This window comes from Triticum urartu, chromosome 1 (assembly GCF_003073215.2).
Source record: "Triticum urartu cultivar G1812 chromosome 1, Tu2.1, whole genome shotgun sequence".
In the NCBI taxonomy this organism is placed as follows: Eukaryota; Viridiplantae; Streptophyta; class Magnoliopsida; order Poales; family Poaceae; genus Triticum; species Triticum urartu.
This window is the reverse complement of record NC_053022.1, coordinates 169465438-169477868: the sequence shown is the minus strand read 5'-3', so window position 1 is coordinate 169477868 and position 12431 is coordinate 169465438.

Here is a 12431-nt window from a genome sequence, read left to right as displayed (position 1 = left end):
TAATCATATGCAAGAGGAAAAGCTTCATGAAGGAAGCCCCCAAATGAATTGGGTATTTGAACTTATGCGTCACAAACAAAGTTTGGACAAGGAAATTTTTTACAAACAACTTTTCTCCAAAAAAGTATAATGCTTGGTCGAACCGAACACAAGTTAGAAATTAAAGCTTTGAGCATGAAAGCGACTTAGCTGGTTAATGTGTTCGGTATTAATGAAGCGGTCCGAGCTTGATGCGGGACAAGGTTCCATCCCCCAAGCCGGTACCGAGGTGGCGGAGCGGAGAGCTCGACACGCCGAAGTGGTGACATAGCACGGTCAATGCAGACCGGCAGAGTGACGCCGAAGTCCCCAGATCATTTTCCTCTGCATAAAAAATAGTGCAAACCGGAGATAATAGTAATAATGATAATTAAAAAAAATCGTTGCATAATAAATAATTTATGCAAAGTGAGTAATAAAAGAAATATGGCCCGGCGCCGAAGTCAATGTCGATGTAGGGCGTCGGCGTGATGCGGTAAAGGCGTGGCAAAGCCTGAATTCACAGGTCGGTCCGAGCTCCGGATGCGGCGTTCGCCGGACTATATATGAAAACTGACCGAACCACCATGCGACTGTCATTAATGCGGCCACCATTTGATAGACCTGTGTACATATGATGGACAAACCAGAGTAATAATTCCTTGAGAAAAATGAACCCAAACAAGCAAAAAATACTGGGATTAATAGCACCTGGTTTTGTTGTAGCAATCCGAAGGAAGGTGATTCCCAAAATTGGGACTCGATCCGCACACCCATTGCCTGATGGGTGATAAAACGACGGCATGGCAATGCTGGTAAAGGTTGGCTCGCTGAGGCAAAGCCCTCGGTCCAGCTAACGTGACAGAGCTGGTCGGCTGGTGACGCCGAAGTGTCCGGAGTAGGTTAATGAAGAGATGGCGAAGCCCCGGTCCAGCCGAGATGTCGAAGTCTCGATGTCAGCCGATGAGTCGAAGTAGGTCAGCGTGATGGACACCAGCTTGAAGAAGCAATTGTGCGGACCTGCCGATGCAGGTCATGACGTGGTCGATGCCGGCTTGATGAAGCGACCGTGCGGCGATACTGGTATGCCCGCTCCGTGTAATCCGTGGGGCGGCGATATTGGTGATGATTTATCCTTCGAGATGCCGGACTCTTGTTCGGCTTGCCGAGATGATGATCCAAAGAAGTTGAGCTTGGCTCAACAAAGTGACGACGTGTCTAGCGCAGGTCGACAGCCATGGAGCAATATTGCCGGACTGGTTTGACACTAACATGATGTTGAAGATCATGTTCAAAAGATCTTAAAGTTAGTGGGATGTGTTCGGGAACAAAACACAATACCCCATACAAAATTTCCTTCAAAAGGGATGTCCGAAATCCCGTTCATAAAAAAGACGAACTCGGGTCGAATTCGTTTTCGCGCAGAAAACAGATCCGAAAAGTGATGCACTAATCGGAAGGTTCCCGGAGTTTGGACGGTCGGATCGAGCTGAAATTTTGAGAGGTGGTATATATAGAAATTCCGCAGCCGATCAACGGTTGGATCTTCCAAAGGACATCCGAGCTAGAAGCTGGACACCACGCCCTAAACTCATCCAGATTCTCGTCCAGATTTGACAGGGCTCCGGTATACCGTGGATTGCCAGAGATTCCTCCATCGGAACTCGACAAAATTTTCCAGGGTTGTTGTAGACTCAATTCCGCACAATTCCACCAAAGCGATCGTTAAAAAGACACTTGAGGAGGCGGTGGCGGCGGACACAAGTTTGCTGTCCAGAAAAACAGCACGTTCGCCCGAGGGCAATGTTGACGTTGAGCCCCCGAGCTCCCTGGATGATTCCTCCATGATCTTGATAGAGATCGGAGTTGATGTTTGTAAAGGCCCTCACCCGAATATGACGATCGGAGGTAGGGCGCAGTCCTTAGTCAAACCAAGGTGACCAGTCGAGCTGGTGACGAAGATGCTGAAGTCGCAGTTGATCTGCACGCGAGCCATCAACCTTTTGCCGAACACACAGTGGAACTCTCAATGAAAGCACCAATGTTGGTGTCAAAATCGGTGGATCTCGGGTAGGGGTCCCGAACTGTGCGTCTAAGGCGGATGGTAACAGGAGGCAGGGAACACGATGTTTTATCCAGGTTCGGGCCCTCTTGATGGAGGTAAAACCCTACGTCCTGCTCGATTTATTCTTGATGATATGGGTATTACAAGAGTTGATCTACCACAAGATCGTAGAGGCTAAACCCTAGAAGCTAGCCTATGGTATGATTGTATGTATATATCTATCGACTAGCCTGGCCTCGGTTTATATAATGCACCAGAGGCCTAGGATAACAAGAGTCCTAGCCGAATATGCCGGTGGGGAGGAGTCCTTGTCTTTACCACCAAGTCTTGTGGAATCTTCCATGTATGCGGCAGCTGTCCGAACTGGCCCATGAGTATACGGCCATGGGGTCCTCGGGCCAATCTAACAGATCGGGAGATGACGTGGTGAGTACCCCCTAGTCCAGGACACCGTCAGAGACCATCAAAGATCAATATGTGCATGATGCTGAATTTAAATATGTATTGCAGAATTGTAAGGAAGGGAGAACTTGGAACAAGTTCGTTCTTAATGATGGATTTGTGTTTCGTGCTAACATGCTGTGCATTCCAGGTAGCTCCGTTCGTCTTTTTTTTTGCAGGAGGCGCATGGAGGAGGATTAATGGGACACTTTGGCGTCAAGAAGACGGAGGATATACTTGTTACACATTTCTTTTCGCCAAAGATGAGACAGGATGTTGAGCGTTTTGTTGCTCGCTGCACTACATGTCAAAAAGCTAAGTCATGACTCAATCCTCATGGTTTATATATGCCTTTGCCTGTACCTACTGTTCCTTGGGAGGATATATCTATGCACATTGTTTTAGGTTTACCTTGAACGAAGAAGGGGAGGGATATCATATTTGTTGTCGTGGATAGGTTCTCGAAAATGGCACACTTTATACCATGTCATAAAAGCGATAATGCTATTAATGTTGCTGATTTGTTCTTTCGTGAAATTATTCGCTTGCATGGCAAACCAAATACTATTGTTCCAGATAATTTCTTAGCCACTTTTGGAGATGTTTATGGGCTAAGTTGGGGACTAAACTACTTTTTAGTACTACTTGTTACCCCAAACTGATGGACAAACTAAAGTAGTCAATAGAACATTGTCTACTATGCTTAGGGCTGTTTTGAAGAATAAAAAGAAAATGTGGGAAGAATGCTTGCCTCATATTGAATTTGCTTATAATCATTCATTGCATTCTACTACTAAGATGTTCCCTTTTGAAATTGTGTATGGTTTCCTACCTCGTGCACCTATTGATTTGTTACCTCTTCCATCTTCGAAGAAGGTTAATTTTGATGCTAAAGAACGTGTTGAATTGATTTTAAAAATGCATGAGTTAACTAAGGAAAACATTGAGCGTATGAATGCTAAATATAAACTTGCTGGAGATAAGGGTAGAAAACATGTTGTGTTTGCACCTGGAGATCTTGTTTGGTTACATTTGTGTAAGGATAGATTTCCTAATTTGCGCAAATCAAAGCTAATGCCACGTGCTGATGGTCCTTTTAAGGTGTTAGAGAAAATAAATGATAATGCATATAAACTTGAGCTGCCTGGAGATTTTGGGGTTAGTCCCACTTTTAACATTGCAGATTTGAAGCCTTATTTGGGTGAGGACGATGAACTTTCATCACGACTTCATTTCAAGAAGGGGAGGATGATGAGGACATCAATACCATTGTTACACCCACAGCCCCTGCTGCTATACATACTGGACCAATTACTAGAGCTCGTGCACGCCAATTGAATTATCAGGTACTTTTCGTTTCTTGGTAACGATTTCTAATGTTCATGAGAATATGAATGCTGCCTAAATTGGATACAGTTTTTCTTACAAATGAAGGGCCTAGCTTGGACAAGAAAGATGAACCTTGGAGCAAGTTCAAGCATGGAGATGATGGCATGCGCAAGGGGAACAAGAACAGAGTTACAAGTGATGATTCCAGGACTCTGAAGCAACCATAATGAGTGCATGAAGCATGAGACGAAATATACAAGATGCCACTTCATAAATTTCGTCCAGAGGCTATTCTAGGTGCTGCGTCACCTTATTATTGGGCCAGGCCCATGTATTTTCGAAGTACTTAAGTATAGGCTGTTTTTAGAGTCCGTATGTGTGGGAAAACAAGAGTTAGGGTTGGTTCCGGACCCCTCCACCAAGGGCCACGTAATTCCCCCTCTCTCCTCCATATATAGAGCCCTTAGGGCATCGTTTAGACTTTGGGTTTTGTTTAGATTAAAAGTTCGCCATAGCTGCAACTTCGTGTACTTCGTTTGTGTTCATCGACCAGACCAAGGCGTCATAGAACCCCACCTTGATCAATAAAGTTTTCATCTTATATTCACAATATCCCGATTGCAATCTCAGTTTCTTGCTTGTTCTTCGTGTGCTTGCAGGAAACAGACCCTCGTGGTCAGGTTGATGGTGCTTCGGCGTGGTCAATAACCCTCGGAAGTTGGTTTAGCGATTGCTAAGGCGCGATGTCTCACACGTTCGTAGTTGGATCGTCAAGGTCGACTCCCACAGAAAACAATAGCCATCATCTCATCGAAATATCGAGACACCTTAGCCCCTATCATCCAAGGTAGTCATGTCCTCATCACAATTCCTGAGCTCTTCGCAATGCTAAAGGCTGTGGAGGTAGAAATCAAGAAGGAGCATCAAGTGTTGATGGTCAACAAGACCACTAGTTTCAAGAAGAAGGGCAAATGGAAGAAGGGGAACTTCAAGAAGAGTGTCAAGCAAGTTGCTGCTCAAGTGAAGAAGCCCAAGTCTAGAGCTAAGCCTGAGACTGAGTGCTTCTACTGGAAAGGGACTGGTCACTGGAAGCGGAACTGCCCCAAGTATTTGGCTGGCAAGAAGGATGGTAAAGTGAAAGGTATATTTGATATACATGTTATTGATGTGTACCTTACTAATGCTCATAGTAGCACCTTGGTATTTGATACTGGTTCTGTTGCTCATATTTGCAACTCGAAACTTGGGCTACGGATTAAATGAAGATTGGCTAAGGATGAGGAGACAATGCACGTGGGAAATGGTTTTAAAGTCAATGTGATCTCCGTCGACATGCTACCTCTACATCTACCTTCGGGATTAGTATTAGACCTGAATAATTGTTATTTGGTGCCAGCATTAAGCATGAACATTATATCTGGATCTTGTTTGATGCGAGATGGTTATTCATTTAAATCAGAGAATAATGGTTGTTCTATTTATATGAGTAATATCTTTTATGGTCATGCACCCTTGATGATTGGTCTATTTTTATTGAATCTCGACGGTAGTGATACACATATTCATAGTATTGAAGCCAAACCATATAAGTTTAATAATGATAGTGCAACTTATTTGTGGCACTGTCGTTTAGGTCATATTGGTGTAAAGCGCATGAAGAAACTCCATGCTGATGGGCTTTTGGAATCACTTGATGCTTGCGAACCATGCCTCATGGGCAAGATGACTAAGACTCCGTTCTCCGGAACAATGGAGCGAGCAACAGACTTACTGGCAATAATACATACTAATGTATGCAGTCCGATGAGTGTTGATGCTCGCGGTGAATATCATTATTTTCTGACCTTCACAGATGATTTGAGAAGATATGGGTATATCTACTTGATGAAACATAAGTCTGAAACATTTGAAAAGTTCAAAGAATTTCAGAGTGAAGTGGAAAATCATCGTTACAAGAAAATTAAATTTCTACGATTTGATCATGGAGGTGAATATTTGAGTTATGAGTTTAGTCTTCGTTTGAAACAATGCGGAATAGTTTCACAACTCACACCACCTGGAACACCACAACGTAATGGTGTGTCCGAATGTCGTAACCACACTTTATTAGATATGGTGCGATCTATGATGTCTCCTACTGATTTACCACTATCGTTTTGGGGTTATGCTTTAGAGACAGCTGTATTCACGTTAAATAGGGCACCATCAAAATCCGTTGAGAAGACACCAGATGAACTGTGGTTTGGCAAGAAACCCAAGTTGTCATTTCTTAAAGTTTGGGGCTGCAATGCTTATGTGAAAAAGCTTCAACCTGATAAGCTCGAGCTCAAATCGGAGAAATGTGTCTTCATAGGATACCCAAAGGAGACTGTTTGGTACACCTTCTATCACAGATCCGAAGGCAAGATATTCGTTACTAAGAATTGATCCTTTCTAGAGAAGGAGTTTCTCTCGAAAGAAGTGATTGGGAGGAAAGTAGAACTTGATGAGGTAATTGTACCTTCCCCCTTATTGGAAAGTAGTTGACCATAAAAATCAGTTGAAGTGATTCCTACACCAATTAGTGAGGAAGCTAATGATGATGATCATGAAACTTTTGATCAAGTTACTACCGAACCTCGTAGGTCAACCAGAATAAGATCCGCACCAGAGTGGTACGGTAATCCTGTTCTGGAGGTCATGTTACTTGACCATGACGAACCTATGAACTACGAGGAAGCGATGATGAGCCCGGATTCCACAAAATGGCTTGAGGCCATGAAATCTGAGATGGGATCCATGTATGAGAACAAAGTATGGACTTTGGTTGACATGCCCGATGATCGGCAAGCAATTGAGAATAAATAGATCTTCAAGAGGAAGACGTATGCTGATAGTAGTGTTACTATCTACAAAGCTCGAATTGTTGCAAAAGATTTTCGACAAGTTCAAGGTGTTGACTACGATGAGATTTTCTCACTCGTATCGATGCTTAAAGTCTGTCCAACAGATGTTAGCAATTACCGCATTTTATGAAATCTGGCAAATGGATGTCAAAACTGTATTCCTTAATGGATTTATTAAAGAAGAGTTGAATATGATGCAACCAGAAGGTTTTCTCAATCCTAAAGGTGTTAACAAAGTGTGCAAGCTCCAGCGATCCATCTATGGACTGGCGCAAGCATCTCGGAGTTGGAATATACACTTTGATGAGTGGATTAAAGCATATGGTTTTATACAGACTTATTGTGAAGCCTGTATTTACAAGAAAATGAGTGGGACACTACTAGGAAAAGGGCTATACATGAAATTGACACTAATGGCGCACTAGACACGTGGTTCGCCACTACTATATACTAATGGCGCACCATGTGCTGGTGCGCCATTAGTGTGGAAGACACTAATGGCACACCAGACACATGGTGCGCCACTAGTAACAAAAACTTTTTTTTCATTTTTCCAAACATACTAATGGCGCATCCAGGCACAGTGCGCCATTACTAGTTCCAACTAGTAATGGCGCACCACAACCAAGTGCGCCACTACTGTATTTTTTTTATTCTTTTTTTTGCAAAACTACTAATGGCGCACCGTGGCATAGTGCGCCATTACTAGTTTAAACTAGTAATGGCGTACTCTGCCACGGTGCGCCATTAGTATATATATATATATATATATATATATATATATATAATTTTTTTACAAAACTACTAATGGCGCACCACCAGCAGGTGCGCCATTAGTATGTAGGGTTACTAATGGCGCATGAGTGGGTGGTGCGCCATTAGTAACCTGGGACCAGCTAGATATTTTGGACAGCCACACCTACACACTCACTTTCCCCACTTCATTCCCTCCACCTCCTTCTCCAAACTTGTGTCGGCTGCCTCCTCCTCCTCACCTCATTTGCACCATAGATTCATCAAAATTAAGTGGTTAAATTACTTTTTTTGATAGGTGAGTAAGGGGAAAGCTATCTTTATGTTGTAGATCTACTTTTTTCTCCCTAGCTCGCTCCAACAACGTGCACATGCACTTTTTGTGGCCAAGCTAGATCTATGTATGTTTGTGGTGTTGCATATGTTTGTGGTGTTGCATATATGTTTGTGTTTGCAGGTACCGGTATTTGAAATGCGATAGTTGCCAATACTTTGCCGGAATGTTGATTCATTTCTGTTTCGGCGAGAATTTTGGCACTATGCATTCTTTTTGGTCCTATTTTTAGGGAAAGCCATGCCAAATTTTTTCTTGGTTCTAAAATATCGTTTTGCTCTACCCCGCAGGTGACCATGGTCCGCACAATGACCGAAGGCATCGTGAATAGATTTTTGAGCTCCGCGAAGGCCGAGATGCTTCAAAAGAACGAGACGGAGATAAAATGTCTGTGTCGAAGATGCAAGCTGAAGAGCCTTATTGCGGACCCGGATTCCGGGCAGGTGCGGGACCACCTGCTCTTGCGTGGTTTCATGGATGGCTATCGGTGGCAAGGTGATGAAGATGACTATGAAGTCGTCCATGGGGGCTGGGCAAGAAATGAGGAAGGGCAGCAAGATAACCACCGCGGCTCGGGCGGGCGAGAAGACGAAGAATCTCCAGGACATGATCACGATGGTGATGCTGTACACAGTCATCATGTAGAAGATGCCAGACATGATGATGAGGAAGATCAAGACGAAGGGCATGATTATGAAGATGAAGATGCCGGAGCAGACGACGATGGAGGATGGGTGCAGGACCCTCATATTCAAGAGCTGCTTCTCAAGCAGATGGATAACGCAAGAGCTGCCGCCCGAGAGAAAGCCAAGCTGGATCAACTGGAGATAGACGCGGTTACTCCATTGTATGAAGGATGCAGGCCCGAGGATACTCGCCTGAAAGTAATGCTCATGGCTCTGGAGATGAAGGTAAAACACAAAATGAGCGACGCATGCTTCGACGAGAACATGTCATTCGGGCACGAACGTCTTCCCAAGGGGAACAAGTGCCCGACCAGTTTCGAGGAGGCGAAGAAAATCGTGTGTCCTCTGGATTTACCGCACATGGAATACCATGTGTGCATGAACAATTGCATCATTTATCGGGACGAGCACGCGGAGTCTACCATGTGTCCGGTGTGCGGCATCACTCGATACAAGAAGAGGAAGAAAGCTCCTCGAAAAGTGGTGTGGTACTTTCCGATCACTCCTCGTCTGCAGCAGTATTTCGCGGACCCTAAGGTAGCAAAGCTTCTGCGTTGGCACGCAGATAGGGAGGAGAAGAAGCGGGAAGATGACGGAAATGATCAGGAGATAAATAAAAAAGACAAGATGCTGAGTCACCCTAAGGATGCGAGCCGGTGGCAAGCGTTGAACTTCGAAGATCCAGAATTTGGGAACGATCCAAGGAACATCGTGCTGGGCGCGAGCACCGATGGAGTCAATCCGTTTGGCAGCCAGAGAAGCACACATAGCACCTGGTCTGTGTTTGTGTGGATGTACAACCTCCCCCTGGTTGTGCATGAAGAGGAAGTACATTCACATGAGTATGCTAATTGAAGGGCCAAAACAACCAGAGAACGACATCAATCTGTATCTGGGGCCGCTGAAAGAGGAGCTAGACACGCTATGGAAAAATGCCAGCCAAAACGTGGGACGCCGCGGAGAAAGAATATTTCCCTATGAGAGCCGCACTGCTCACGACGATGCACGACTATCGCGGTTACGGATATCTCACGGGGCAGGTGGTCCACGGATTTTCTGGATGTGTTAGGTGCATGGATGACACAACGTATCGCCAGCTAGATAGAGATCCTGGGTCTTCAAAAACCGTGTTCATGGGACATCGAAGGTGGCTTCGCGACAATGACCCATGGAGGAAACGCAAGGATCTATACGATGGTGAAACCGAACCCCGAAGACGCCCGCGTACGAGGAGCAGCGAGGAAATAGACAAGCTGTTGAAAAATTGGAAAGATTGCCCACTGCCGGGAAAGAAGCAAAAGGCACCAGAGCCGGGAAAGAAGCGAAAGGCGCCAGAGCCGCTGCTGAAGGTATGGAAAACGAGCTCTATTTTCGGGGACTTGTCGTACTGGAAGATCCACTGTGTGCCTCACAGCCTTGATGTCATGCATATCACGAAGAACGTGTGCGAGAGTCTACTTGGTACCCTGCTCAACATGCCAGAGAGGACCAAAGATGGGTCGAAAGCAAGGGCAGACTTGAAATCAATGGGCATCAGGCAGGAGCTTCACGCTAATGATGATGATGATGATGAGGCGAAGCAGGACACAGAAAATCGTCGCAAAGGCAAAAAGGCGAAGAAGACTGGAAATGACTACCCTCCCACGTGCTGCACTCTAAGTCAGGAGGAGATCGAGCAGTTTTTCACCTGCCTCGTAGGAGTAAAACTTCCTTACGGTTACGCGGGGAAGATAAGCAGATACCTAGACCCAGCGAAGCAAAAGTTCAGCGGGATGAAGTCTCACGACTGTCACATGCTGATGACTCAGATACTTCTAGTTGCAATCCATGGGATCATGGACGCGCATGTCCGTGAAACGCTATTTGGCCTATGCAACTTTTTCAACGTCATCTCTCGGAAGTCGGTTGGTGTGAGGCAACTCAGAAGGCTATAGGAAGAGATCGTGGTGATACTATGCAAGCTTGAGATGTACTTCCCGCCCGCATTCTTCGACGTTATGGTGCATCTGCTGGTCCATATCGTGGAGGATATCATCCAACTCGGGCCGACATTCCTGCACAGCATGATGCCGTTAGAAACGATGAATGGTGTCATCAAAGGATATGTTCGCAACATGTCACGTCTAGAGGGAAGCATAGCCAGGGGCTTTTTGACCGAAGAGTGCATCTCCTACTGCACGAATTATCTAGGCATCGAGAACCCCGTTGGTCTGCCCGTCAACAGGCACCTCGGCAGGCTCGCTGGATGGGGTCACCGTGAGGGTCGCCACGAAATGCATGTCGACTTCGAGGGTCGACTCGCCGACTTTGAAAGAGCAAACCTAGTCGCGCTACAACACATAGACGTGGTCGATCCTTGGGTGGTAGAGCACAAAACCTTTATTGAGAATACGTACAATGACCGAGGCCAACAGAGGACGGATGGAGATATAATCAAAGAGCACAACTCATGTTTCGCGCGTTGGGTCAAGCAGAAGCTTCTGTCGTACCCTTTACATGAGGATTCTTCCGCGGAAGAACAACTCATATTCGCCTTGTCACAGGGCGCCGAGCACAACCTGATGACCTATGAGGCGTACCATATCAACGGCTACACATTCTACATCAAGGACAAGGACATGAAGAGCGATGGTTATCAGAACTCCGGGTTAACGATGGAATCCTACACCGGTAACGACAAGGACATATACTACAGAAGGATCGAGGAGATCTGGGAGCCGAGCTACGCTGGAGAGAAGGTCCCGATGTTCCGTGTGAGATGGGCCAAGAGCGTCCTAAAAGAAGACCGGTATTTCACCACCATGGTTATACCCAAAGCCAAACCCAAGACTGCGGGCGCAAATGTCACCGTGAAAAATGAGCCATGGGTACTGGCTTCCCAAGTGGACCAATGCTTCTTCATTACCGACCCGTCAAAGCCCAGTCGTGTTATCATGAGGAGAGGCAAAAGGAAGATCATCAAAATGGATGGAGTAGCAGATGAGCAAGACTTCGACAAGTACGGTGACCCAAAGATCGAACATGACGACGATGAAGTAGCAGCATACACCACAAGAAGAAGCAGGACCACCCTACCTAAAGGACGTCCGTTCAAGAGAAGAACTCCATTTACGAAAAATAAGGGCAAGAAGATTGTGAACAGATAGCTAGCTAAGATCGATTGTATTTAAATTGTAGCCTTCATTTCTCGATTGTATTTCATGGGCACTTTTTGAACTCATGAATGTTTTTAAATTTCATGGACACTCGATCTCGATCCCCCTCCATCTCGATCACTATCCCACCTCGCCAGATCTCGATCCCCCTCCGACGACCCACCGCACCCTCCCCGGCCCGCTCCACCGTCACAAATAAATGCAACTAAAATTGCAAAAAAAAACAAATTTGATTATATTTTCAAATAATAAATTTGATGATATTTTCAAATAATAAATCTGATGATATTTTTTCATATTCATAAATATTTTCAAATAACAAATTTGATGATATTTTTTAAAAAATTATTACCATTTTTATAAAAAATCATTACTGTTTCATATTCATATTCATTTTCTTAAAAATTATTAGATGCAACAAAAAATAATAATAATTACTTATGGCACACCTCTGGCTGGTGCGCCATTGTTGTATAAAAAAAGATTACTAATGTCGCACCTCCTGCTGGTGCACCATTGCTATATAAAAAAAGATTACTAATGGCGCGCCTCCTGCTGGTGCACCATTGCTATATAAAAAAAAGATTACTAATGGCGCACCGACGGGGGGTGCGCCATTAGTAAGCTTCCCCTAGATAATTCCTCTCTCTCCCTCGCCAGATCCCCTTCGTCCCTCTCTCCCTCGCTAGATCCACCCGCGCGCTGCCCCGACCCACGACGCCGCCGCCCCGACCCCCGCCGGACTGCAGCCCCGCCCCCCCCCTC